The following is a 10,674-nucleotide window of genomic DNA, read 5'->3' on the forward strand; positions in this document are numbered from 1 at the left end:
GGCAATGGTAGGGACAAAATGTTGTTGTTCTTGCTAGAAATCATGTAGAGGAAATTATGATAAATTTTGGCTATCTTACATATAATGATTTGATATTGTTGCAATTATATAACTTAATACTTATCCTCTTATGAATCATTAGAAATTCAAAGACAATATTATCAGCTCACTAAAAGTTCCCTTAAGTATCTTAATTCTAAATTTAAAAGTACATTATGATATGTTAAGGTTGTTAGGGTATCATGTATAAGAGGTTATACTTCTACATTGGGATGAGATATTCAGTTGCTCAAAATTATGGTTTAAATCATAAAAATTGTGTGTCTTCTCTAGGATACATCTGGATAACTAGGTGATAGAAAGTTATGAACTTAGATGATTATGATGATGTATATGAATTAAGGTTTTACTATTTAGATATTCTAATGGAAATTGAGACTAGTTGTTACTTTCATGTCTTAATACCTATGATTTAGGACTTGCAACATTGTTTGACTATTTAAATATTGAATTTTAATAATGATGCTATGTGGTGTTTCACCTTATGATGATGATGTTTATTTATGGTACATTGATGATTAGGTTATATTCATTCAAATAGTTGAGTATGCTCTATTGATGATGTTTATGATGTTTTAGGAATATGCATGCATTATGATAATTATTTCAATATTTTAATTTGAATGGATGAATATGTTATGTTATTTTGATTATGCAATCAATTATGTTTATCAGGTGTAGAAATGGAAAAGTTATTACAAAGAGAATGTAGAACGTTTAGTCAATTTATTATGCAATTTGATTTATATATATGTACATGTGATTTTATCGAGCTATTGATATTCAAATTGAGTGTGTAGTAAAATTACCATGGAAATTATCAGAGAATCAATAACCAACCATATGTGCAAATAGTAAAGCCAAGGTTGAATCTAATAAAGAGATTCAAACCTTGTGGTTAAGTGAATTAATTTTTTATTGTAATTTTTATGTATGTATTAGGTGATTTCACTATGTAATTATTGACATGTTAATGTTGTGTAATGTGATTTTACAATGTCAGTTGACACTTGTCATGTGTATGTCTAATGAAATGTCTACTAAGGTTGGCAATGTAACCCTAAACTTGATTGACATATTATGAACCTCATTAAACCACTTTGATTTGGAGATACTTGTAAAGCCCCACTAATTAGGTTATTTGAATTTAATTTTTCCTAGCCACTTTTACAGGTTAAAAAATGGTCCTAGGGGCCAATTTTAGCAAAATCCAAGTACCTAAGTGTTAGGGGTATGGTTTAGGAACATTTCTATCACCATTAGAACCACCGAATGGCCTTGATGACCCTTTTAATATCTCATTTCTCACATGTTGCGAAAATTGAGTGAGTCTTGACCTTTCCCCAAACCCACCCTCCTTTCCAATCTCACATTTATGATAGGGGACAAAGGAAAGCCAAAGGACTTAGGGGTTATATCTAAATTTAATGTTGGTGGGTGAGTAAGATTTCGAGGCCTTTCTAGAGGCCCTTGGAGGAGTTAGAGGGTGTTCACCCACTCTCTACTTTTAGAGACATTAGGGTTTTGGATTAAAGGAAGCAAAAGGGATTTGGCTCTTCTCAAACATCATTTCAACATAACACTTGTGAAGGTTGTTCCCCCTCCATTGCCATGGAATTCTTGTTCTTGTTTGGAAATAGATTAGTATGTTATTTCATTCTCCTATATATGTGCTCAATATATTTTGTTTTGATGTATTGTAAGGGGATGTGATTTTGGTTTGATTTCATGCTTATTGTGTTCATATTTTGATAGTTGTTAGGGTTGATGTTATGTAGTATCCCTTGCCTAAGTTGACTAATTTTAGCTCAAGGAATATTTTCAAACACTAGTATTGCTGCCTTTCAATGCTAAGAAATTTAGAATGATTGCAAATGATATTACAATGCCTCTTACAATGAACTAATATGCAAGTGCAGTTCTTTTGATATTTTCAATGCATATACATGGAAACTAGATATGGAATGCATACCTAAAACCAACTAACATTTTGACAAACAATTGACATACAACTATTATGTTGATCATATATGCTATTAGATGGACTTTTTGTCAAACAAATGGTATGCAACATGTATCTCCTTATTGAATTCATTCTCATGTATAATGTTGCTATGAGTTTTCCAAGACAAATGGGCTCACAATAATGAATACAATAATGCCAAAATCTGATTCTGAATTATCACAACAAAATAATATGCCTAAAAATTACAATGCTAACTACTAATAGTTGCAAGAGGAACCTGATAATAGTGATGCCCAAGGATGAAGATGAATCAAGCATAAGTATTGTAGCATGGCATCGTTCTTGCATACTGTAGTAGCCAACAATAATTGTATTCTCCAATTTAAGGAAAAATAGAACTCCTAAATTGAAGCTCTTTGGAATACCAAATTCATTGGATATTTCACCACCTCAAATGGTTGCAACATTGAAGAATTGATGTTCTCCAATGGCTGACTGAAATCAGAAACCTTAGTTTCTTCTCCCAAGTTTATATCAAATGCAATTCACAATAATTGGATGATTAACAATGAAGTTCTCACCTCTATTTATTGTTTTCCTTCACCCTTCTAGCAAGAAATAAAATATTATTTAATTGCATTCTACAGAAGCTTCCCACTTTCGAATACAATAATTAGTTGTATTTCTAGAAAATGCACTCTCTAGAAGCTTCTCCTTGCAATACAATAATTAATTGTGCTTCTACAAAATTAAATTAATTAAATATAAAGTCACCTTTTAATTTTAATTTATTTAATGACTTTATAAGAAATTAATTTAATCAATTTCTCCTTATTTCTCCACTTAGCCTTCAAAGAATGTAAAGGCTAAGAACTCCACTGAGATGCTAACAAGATGGGGACATTACATGTTAGGAGTTTATTTTAGCTTCATCATTGTTTACATGAATTATAATAAATATTTATTTGAATTCTTATCAATTAAGTTATTAATTGGAATTCAAAATTATTATGTTGTTAAGTTGCCTCTTAAGCGTAGAACTAGGCATCTAGGGTATTAACCTACAAGTATTTGACATCGAATAAAACCTAATTAATTCCATGTTATCAATAAAATAAAAGTATATGTAATGTAACATAGTTAACTAAATTTTATTAAATTTTTAATGATGATTGATCCATTTGTGTGCTCTAATTTCACTCTTTGACCAATACCCAAATCAATGTATTAAATTGTAACTTGAAAAATTTGGTAATTTAATCCAAGTGACCTTGAGACTTGAACTCAAAATTTCATAGCTATCACCTTTCTAGACTGAATTCAATATTAATATGTGCCAAACTAGTTCTTATTGCCTTTTTTATTTAAAAAAAAAAAGTGTTTTTGCCCCAATTTTTGGGCATGACAAGGAGGTAAGTCATGATGAGTAAAGATAAATTAACGTGGGAATAATATAGTATTCATGTATTATAAAAAGTCATTGATGTTATCTTGATCAAGAGATGGTGTAGGAAGAATAGATAAAGATTTTTTTAAGGCTTCATCGTATGTTGATGATGTTTGAAGAATTTACCAACGAGAAATCTTGGCAGAGGTATTATGCAACTATGATGCCAAATCATAATCCAACCCAAGATTTTGAGAAAGATGAGGTGGATGGGTAAAAATAGGTTGAGAAGGTGGAAGAGAAGTAGTAGGTTGAGGATTATTTCTTGTACAATAGGTGTGAGACACCATATGATAATCCTTAGAATTGCTAGGTTCACCTTTAAGAGTTATGGGAGGAAAACCCTTAAGGGTGATGGGAGGTTTATTTGATGAAGGGTAACCCCTAAAAGTGGTTGAGCAACATTAGCTTGATTAAGATCTTTCTTATCCATAGGCTCATCACTAGAAGCAAGAGCATTAAGGAGATTACGATTATCCTCTTTTTCTAAGCAATCCTTAGAATGTGGATAATGGATATCCATTAATGAATCATCTTTGCTAGGATCATCAAATGAAGGCAAGGTCATATTGATGAAAGTATTTATAATATCCTCCTCTTCCACTAAAATATCCCTAAAAGAAAGGAATGTTTTAGGAGAAGTATAAATATCAACTATGTCATGTGGAAATGAAATAGAAGAGGTGTCATCCATGATATTAATATTTATAAGTAAAGATCTTTTACAAGGAAGAGAGCAATCAATGTCATTATCCAATGGTTCATACCAAATAGGAGAACCATCGTAGGGCATAATATTTCTATCAAGAAAGCATACCATGGAAGAAAAAAGAGAGGAATTGGGTAGAAAATATTCCCTACCAAAAGTATCCTCATAGGTATAGTCTATATTAGGAGAAAGGTTAAGATCAATCTCTAACTATCCCTCATAAAGAGAAAGAGCATTAAGAGAGAGGTTGAAATCATAATCTGGCTCTAATGGGTCATTATAATATAATGTAATAGAGGAAAAGGAAACATAACATACCCTGGATTGATTTATTTTAGAGGGAATGTATCTTAAAGGAGGATGTTGTTTTATGGAAAAAGGGATAGAGGAACAGTTGAAAAATTATTTAAATAACTTTTGAAACATGAGTGAAATGCATTGATGCTAGATCTAAACATGGAGGGAAAAAGAAAAAGAAGAGATAAAGAAATCAAAGTCCAAAAAGAAAAGAGGGTAAGCAGATAGGTTCACCAAAGTGTTCATTTGGTAAAGCCAAGGCAAAAGAAGAGAGATTGCAAAAAGAGGAATATCTAACTCCAAGAAAGAGGGTAAGAAGGCCGGGTTCACCAAAATGTCTAGTTGGTGAAATGCAAGGACTTTAATAAGATGTAGACTTTCACTTTATGGGGTACTAAGCCATTCAAAATATGTGTATGAGGGAAAGTGGAGGATTTCCAAGTATGAGTCCACTTATGATCCAAGTTAGATTAGTAAGGACTCAAAGGAAGAAGGGTTCTATTACTAAATCTAGGTTGTAAATAGGAATGCAATACAAAGAATACACTCTCTTAGACCCTTAATACTTAATAGGATAGTGTGAAATTGAACTAATTACTTATGAAATATAAATATATATGCTATGTGAATACAGTTAGCCCGATTAAGATGCAAATCTAGGGTAAAGATATGAAAGAAAATAAAATGAAAGTCTCACCTTGAAATGTGTAAAAGGAAGATGTATTCATGCTCCAAAACTTGTGGATCTGAATTATATCTAGATATTTGTCCATGAATTTTCAAATGAAATGATGAAAGGAACAAAACCTAGAAAGCTCCCTAAAATCCAAGACTAAAGGACTAGGTTGACTTGGGAAGACATTCTAAAACTAGGTTGACATAGTCCAATGATCTAAAATTGATGGCTTCAAAAATCTTACGAGTAGTAGGTTCCAAATATGTAATTCTTTTCGCTCACAAGTTGCACATTAACACTGAAAAGAAATGTTTTGTTAGAGTAATAAGATTTCCTTATTAATTAAATCATTTTGACTTAATTATTAAGTCACTTATTATCTCTATTTTACTTAAGCTAAAATTTAGGTATATAATAATTAATTCTTTTATTAATTAAATTATTATGCAACCTAGGATATTTTCCTATTAGGGTTTTGATCTCCTTTATAAGAATGATCTCTCTTTGTAAATTTTATTCATTCACTTTTGATTATAGAAATCTCTTTTTTTTCTCATCAAGAATGTCTCATCTATAGATTTGGCAATTTCAACCTCCATAGCTTCTGCTTCTCTCTTTCTATAATAGGTGTTTGTATGTAGGTGATTCTTGGGAGCTATGGGGTTGATCTTTCATCAAATTCAATAGGTTTTGGGGTTGGGGTTTGATGAGGGCTTACCTTGGTCAAGCCCTAGGTTAAGGATTAAACCATAATTGAGAAATTTGAATGTAAATGACTTGAAAATAAGATAAATGTTAGGATTCACCTTGCTTGAATGTTTTTAAATGTGTTGTATTATAGATCTTGAATTTGGTATGAAGGATGTAGGTTATCTCCACAATTACAATGGATCTTCCATAACCAGATCATGGATCTGTGGATGTAAATGTGCATGAATGAAAAAGATAATGAATGCCTCAATGTAGAACTCCTCCCTTGATGGACAAAAATAAGCTAGATCTTAAAGAAGAAATGCCCACAAAGAATCCTTGAATGTATGAATAAAACTCGCTTGCTTGAATGCTTGAATGTCATAACTCCTTGCCTTGAGTACTTGATGAACAGTGAATGTTTGATGAGATAAGATATGAAAATGAATCCTCCAAGCCTCATTTTATACTAGTTTCCTAGAGGGAAAAAATTAAAAGCCAACTTAAGACTAATTGTTATATGAAAAGTTAACTGTAAGCTGATTAGAGAGTTAACTGTAGCATAATTATTAAGAAAAGAAATAAATTCAGGCCAACACTTTAGTGGAGAGTTAACTATAAGTTGACATGGGATAGATAAATCAATTGGTAAACTTGAGGTCTTTTGGACCCTAAAACTTACACTCATCAAGGACCAAGTTGACTTGGGTTGACCTAGACCTAGAAAATGGAGGAAAAAGGCCTTAGAAAGGATTAGGTCAACCTGTTCTAGAGAATAGAGAGAAAAATCCTTAGCAAGGACTAGGTCAACCTAGGTTGACCTAGTCCTAGAGAGTAGAGAGAAAAAGTGCCAAGAAGGTCCAAATGGATGCATAGATGAAACACACTGATATATCCAAAAGGGTAGTAAAATGACTCCTAGAAGACCATGTTACAAAATGAGAGATGATAAAGAAGAGTGAAATGGAAGAGGTGAATAGATAAAGAGACATTGTGCACATGTCCATCCATGGTAAAAGAGAGGAATTAGGGAAAAGTGTGCTAAAAGGTCTTAAAGTGGAAGTGCATCCATTTTAAGATGGTACAACTATAAGCTTGAGTTCAATCTTCACTTGTGTTGAGACTTGCTATATAGGAATTTAGTGTAGATGATTCCATAAGTTACAAGACTATTGATTTTATATTGAGCCTCAATTTGTGACTAACATAAAATGATACCATATCTTTGGTAAGTTCTTCTTCACATACTAAAATTGTGTAAGTGGTGCCAATAACATGAACATTGTGAGGCTTATCTTACCACAACTAACCTTCAAGAAAGGAAATATATCATTTCTAGAATCTTTTGGAAAGTGATTCATTATTTTATAAGGATATCAAATCTTTATTTTGATCACATGAAGCTACTATTGACACAAGAGTCTGCATCCCTACAAGACGTTTTATCCCTTTGCAACCTTGTGTAACATGGAAACATTCTCAAAAGTGTGGGACTTGAAATCATAGATTGAATCTCTAGAGAAGGCTGAATTTTTTACTATTAGGGTGCACCTAAACTAAGAATTAGAGGGAAAAGGGAGAAGGAAAACTAAACTAAAAATATTGAAAGAGAAATATGATGATGCACCAAAATAGATTTAGATGTACTTCTTGCAATAGTTGCACTAAAATTCAGTAGAATTCACAAAGACATACCACTATTGATATTTTATCAATCTTAGAAGCATAGAAAATCAAAGAGGTCAATACAATCATGCAAGGAATACAAAAGATTCACTTAGTAGATTAGTTAATTAAAATAAACATAATCATAAAGTGTTGCAAATGTAAAAATACATTCAGAAAATGAGGCATGATAGATTGCACAAATTTAAGTGGCTGAAAGTGGATATAAAAATAGTAATTTCTATTGGAAAAGAGGCAACAACATTTACAAAGAAGAAATCTATAAAAAGACCAGAAAAAGAGATCCCGAGAAAAACTACAAAACTTGCCTTTATGGAGTACAAGCTTAACCCAGATCTTACCTTGAGCTCTAACTCCAACCATCCTAGAGTTGAGGTTACAGAGTCTGAAAAATCAAATATAAACCTAAGTTCCATTATCACTTGATCCATGGAAGTGATAAAAGGAGCCAAAATAATGCACCCGATGGTTGAAAGGAAAATTGTTTCTTTGCAAAAATATTAAATGAGCATGGAGAGGCATTAACATCAGTGTTACAAGGTTCAAAAAGCTACTCTACATTAAATGGGTAGTCCTTGTACCATGTCATGGCTACAAGAAGTCATTTCACACTATTGTCAAAAAATGTGGGATGGTATAACACACAATCTTAACCTACTTGCGTACAACCTGCGTGGAAAATATCATATCTACCCAAAAAGTGGTGGACCGTTGATGTAGAAATTTCCATTTAAAATAGATGGCCCAGATGCTGCAAAAATCTCCTAATGAATGATTAAAACACAACTGTTGATGAAGAAACATTTTAATCTGAGGTTGACACATTTCCCAATCCATGGCAAAATAAATAACATACACTTTCTCTATTTTGCAGGCCACCCAAAGTGACCCTTGTGAAATAGTGCAACTTGGTAACATAGTGAGAATCTAAGATACCCTTGTTAGAGTAAAGCATTAATTTAATTTAATTTATTAAATTAGCTTTACTCCCTTCGTAAGATTTTACTTTATGCACCTTGCATTTCTATTTAATTATTAATTAATAATTATTAAATTTCATTTACCTCTTAGGGTTCCCCTCTTAGGTTTTTTGATCTCCTTCTATAATGATTGATCATTTATAAATATCTCCCATTCTTTTCAGTCTGATAATACAATTTGCATATTTTCAGAGCAAAACCCTTGCCTCTTCTTTGCTTTTTCTTCTCTATAACAGGTTCTTGCATGTAGGTGTTCTTTGAACTTTGTGTATTTGTATTTGTCAAATCCTTCATGGTATTAGAAGTAGATCTATTGTGGCTTGCTTAGTATTTGAAAAAAAATAAGAACGAGGGTTTGACAGAATAGATCTAACATTTTAAAGGTATTTCTATGAAAATAGGGGGTATCTAATTTTTGGAACACTTTAAAGCCAAAAAAACCTCACGATTGGATTTAGGTGTCAAAACCCCCATTTTCATATAAAATTTGTTGATTTTGGATAATTTCGACTAGGCACACACTCTGAGATAGAGAAAATCACAAAAAAAAAAAAAAAAAATTCAGCATTTTTGACCACCAAAAGTTTTAAAAAATTGGACTGGTTATAGAAACCTCTAGCAGTCATGGTAAACCACTGTGATGACCACAAATGATCTACCTAACTGCAATGGTCTGTAGCTCTGACTGCCATCACAGCTCCGTAGTGGCTTTGCCAAGCTGCCACTGCCACTTCATCTCTCCCCCCCCATCATTGCTCAACATGTTCTCTACTAGAGCACCGCCTGGGAGATAGCATCACCTAGCCACACCGCTTGAGCTCCACTCAAAGCTTTTTAAATATTTAATTTTTTTTTTCTTTCCTTTTGGAGGCCCTGGAAATCTTTTTGCTCTAACTTGAGCATACATGGGTCTTTTTTTGATACGAAAGAAGCATTGAAAAGTTTATTCAAAGATTGAAGCAATGGTATAGGTATTTTTTTGATTTTTTTCAGGTTGATACCCTTTTTGTGCTTGAACTCTAATGATGTCTTCAATCTTTCAGGGGTCGTAACTTGTTCATTATAGCTCCATTTATTTAATCAAGAAATCTCTTCTCGATAACTTTCCAGATTCTCTATCATTTCATCAGTATTTTATACCAAGTATTTGTGATATACAACTAAGGCTTTTTTGCTCTATTCTTGTATATGCATTCCTTCTGGAAGCTGGGGATTGGTTTTTTGCATTGTGGGGTTTTTTTTTCATTATTTTCTCTTATAATATCAGCATATCAAAAAACTTCAATAACCCTTCTTAAAAAATTGGTTGAGACCTCTTCTTCTCTAGTACTTCTAAACCCACACAACTATCACATATAGAAGTACCATATGTGGTGGATTCTTCGTTCAAAGGGTTTGTGGTCTTCTTTAGACACAGTGCAACTAGTATTTCAGAGTCAATATCAAACTTTGCAATACAGGAATAAGATGGATGATGCCATTGGTGTGATTTTTTTGAGTGTTTTAGATAGCTTATAGTCTCATCTTGATGAGTGCTCCACTCCTCAAGAAATGTGGTCCAAGCTTAATGACTTGTTTGGCACCATCAACAAGCTCAGATCACTTCAAATTAAGGTGGATCTTACTTCTCTTGTACCCAACACATTCCCCTTTATTGAATATTTTCTTATGAGGTTCAAACGATAGTGAAATTTGTTACAAGGATGTGGGAAAGAGAAGACACATAAGGAGTGCATCTATATGATTCTATCAAAGTTTTGATAAACCTTTCAGATTTTCTCTTCTACCTTCCATTCCACTATGGATGCCTTGGGTCCTAGATTTGTCATGCCCACTTTGGAGGTCTTTTATGACCAGTTGACTAGAGAGCAATCCAAGCTTAAGTAGTTAGATACTATCACTGTCTCAAAAGACACAAGCATTGATTACTCAGACATCTACAAGGAAGTTAAAGAAAAAACCAACTCATAAGACATATTCAAAAAGTAGTGAGAGTTCCTCCAAGTCTACTCCTAAATCAAATGCTCAAAAATCCTCTCCAAAGGGTAAATCTTCTAAGCTTGGTGAGTCTTCCTCCAAGACTAAGAAGTACAAAAGTGATCCTTGCAATTTTTGTGGCAAGGAAGGACACCTAGTTTCTAGGAGTTGGAAACATCTTAAGGC

This window comes from Cupressus sempervirens, chromosome 7 (assembly GCF_028749045.1).
Source record: "Cupressus sempervirens isolate cs-2001-9-10 chromosome 7, ASM2874904v1, whole genome shotgun sequence".
NCBI lineage: Eukaryota > Viridiplantae > Streptophyta > Pinopsida > Cupressales > Cupressaceae > Cupressus > Cupressus sempervirens.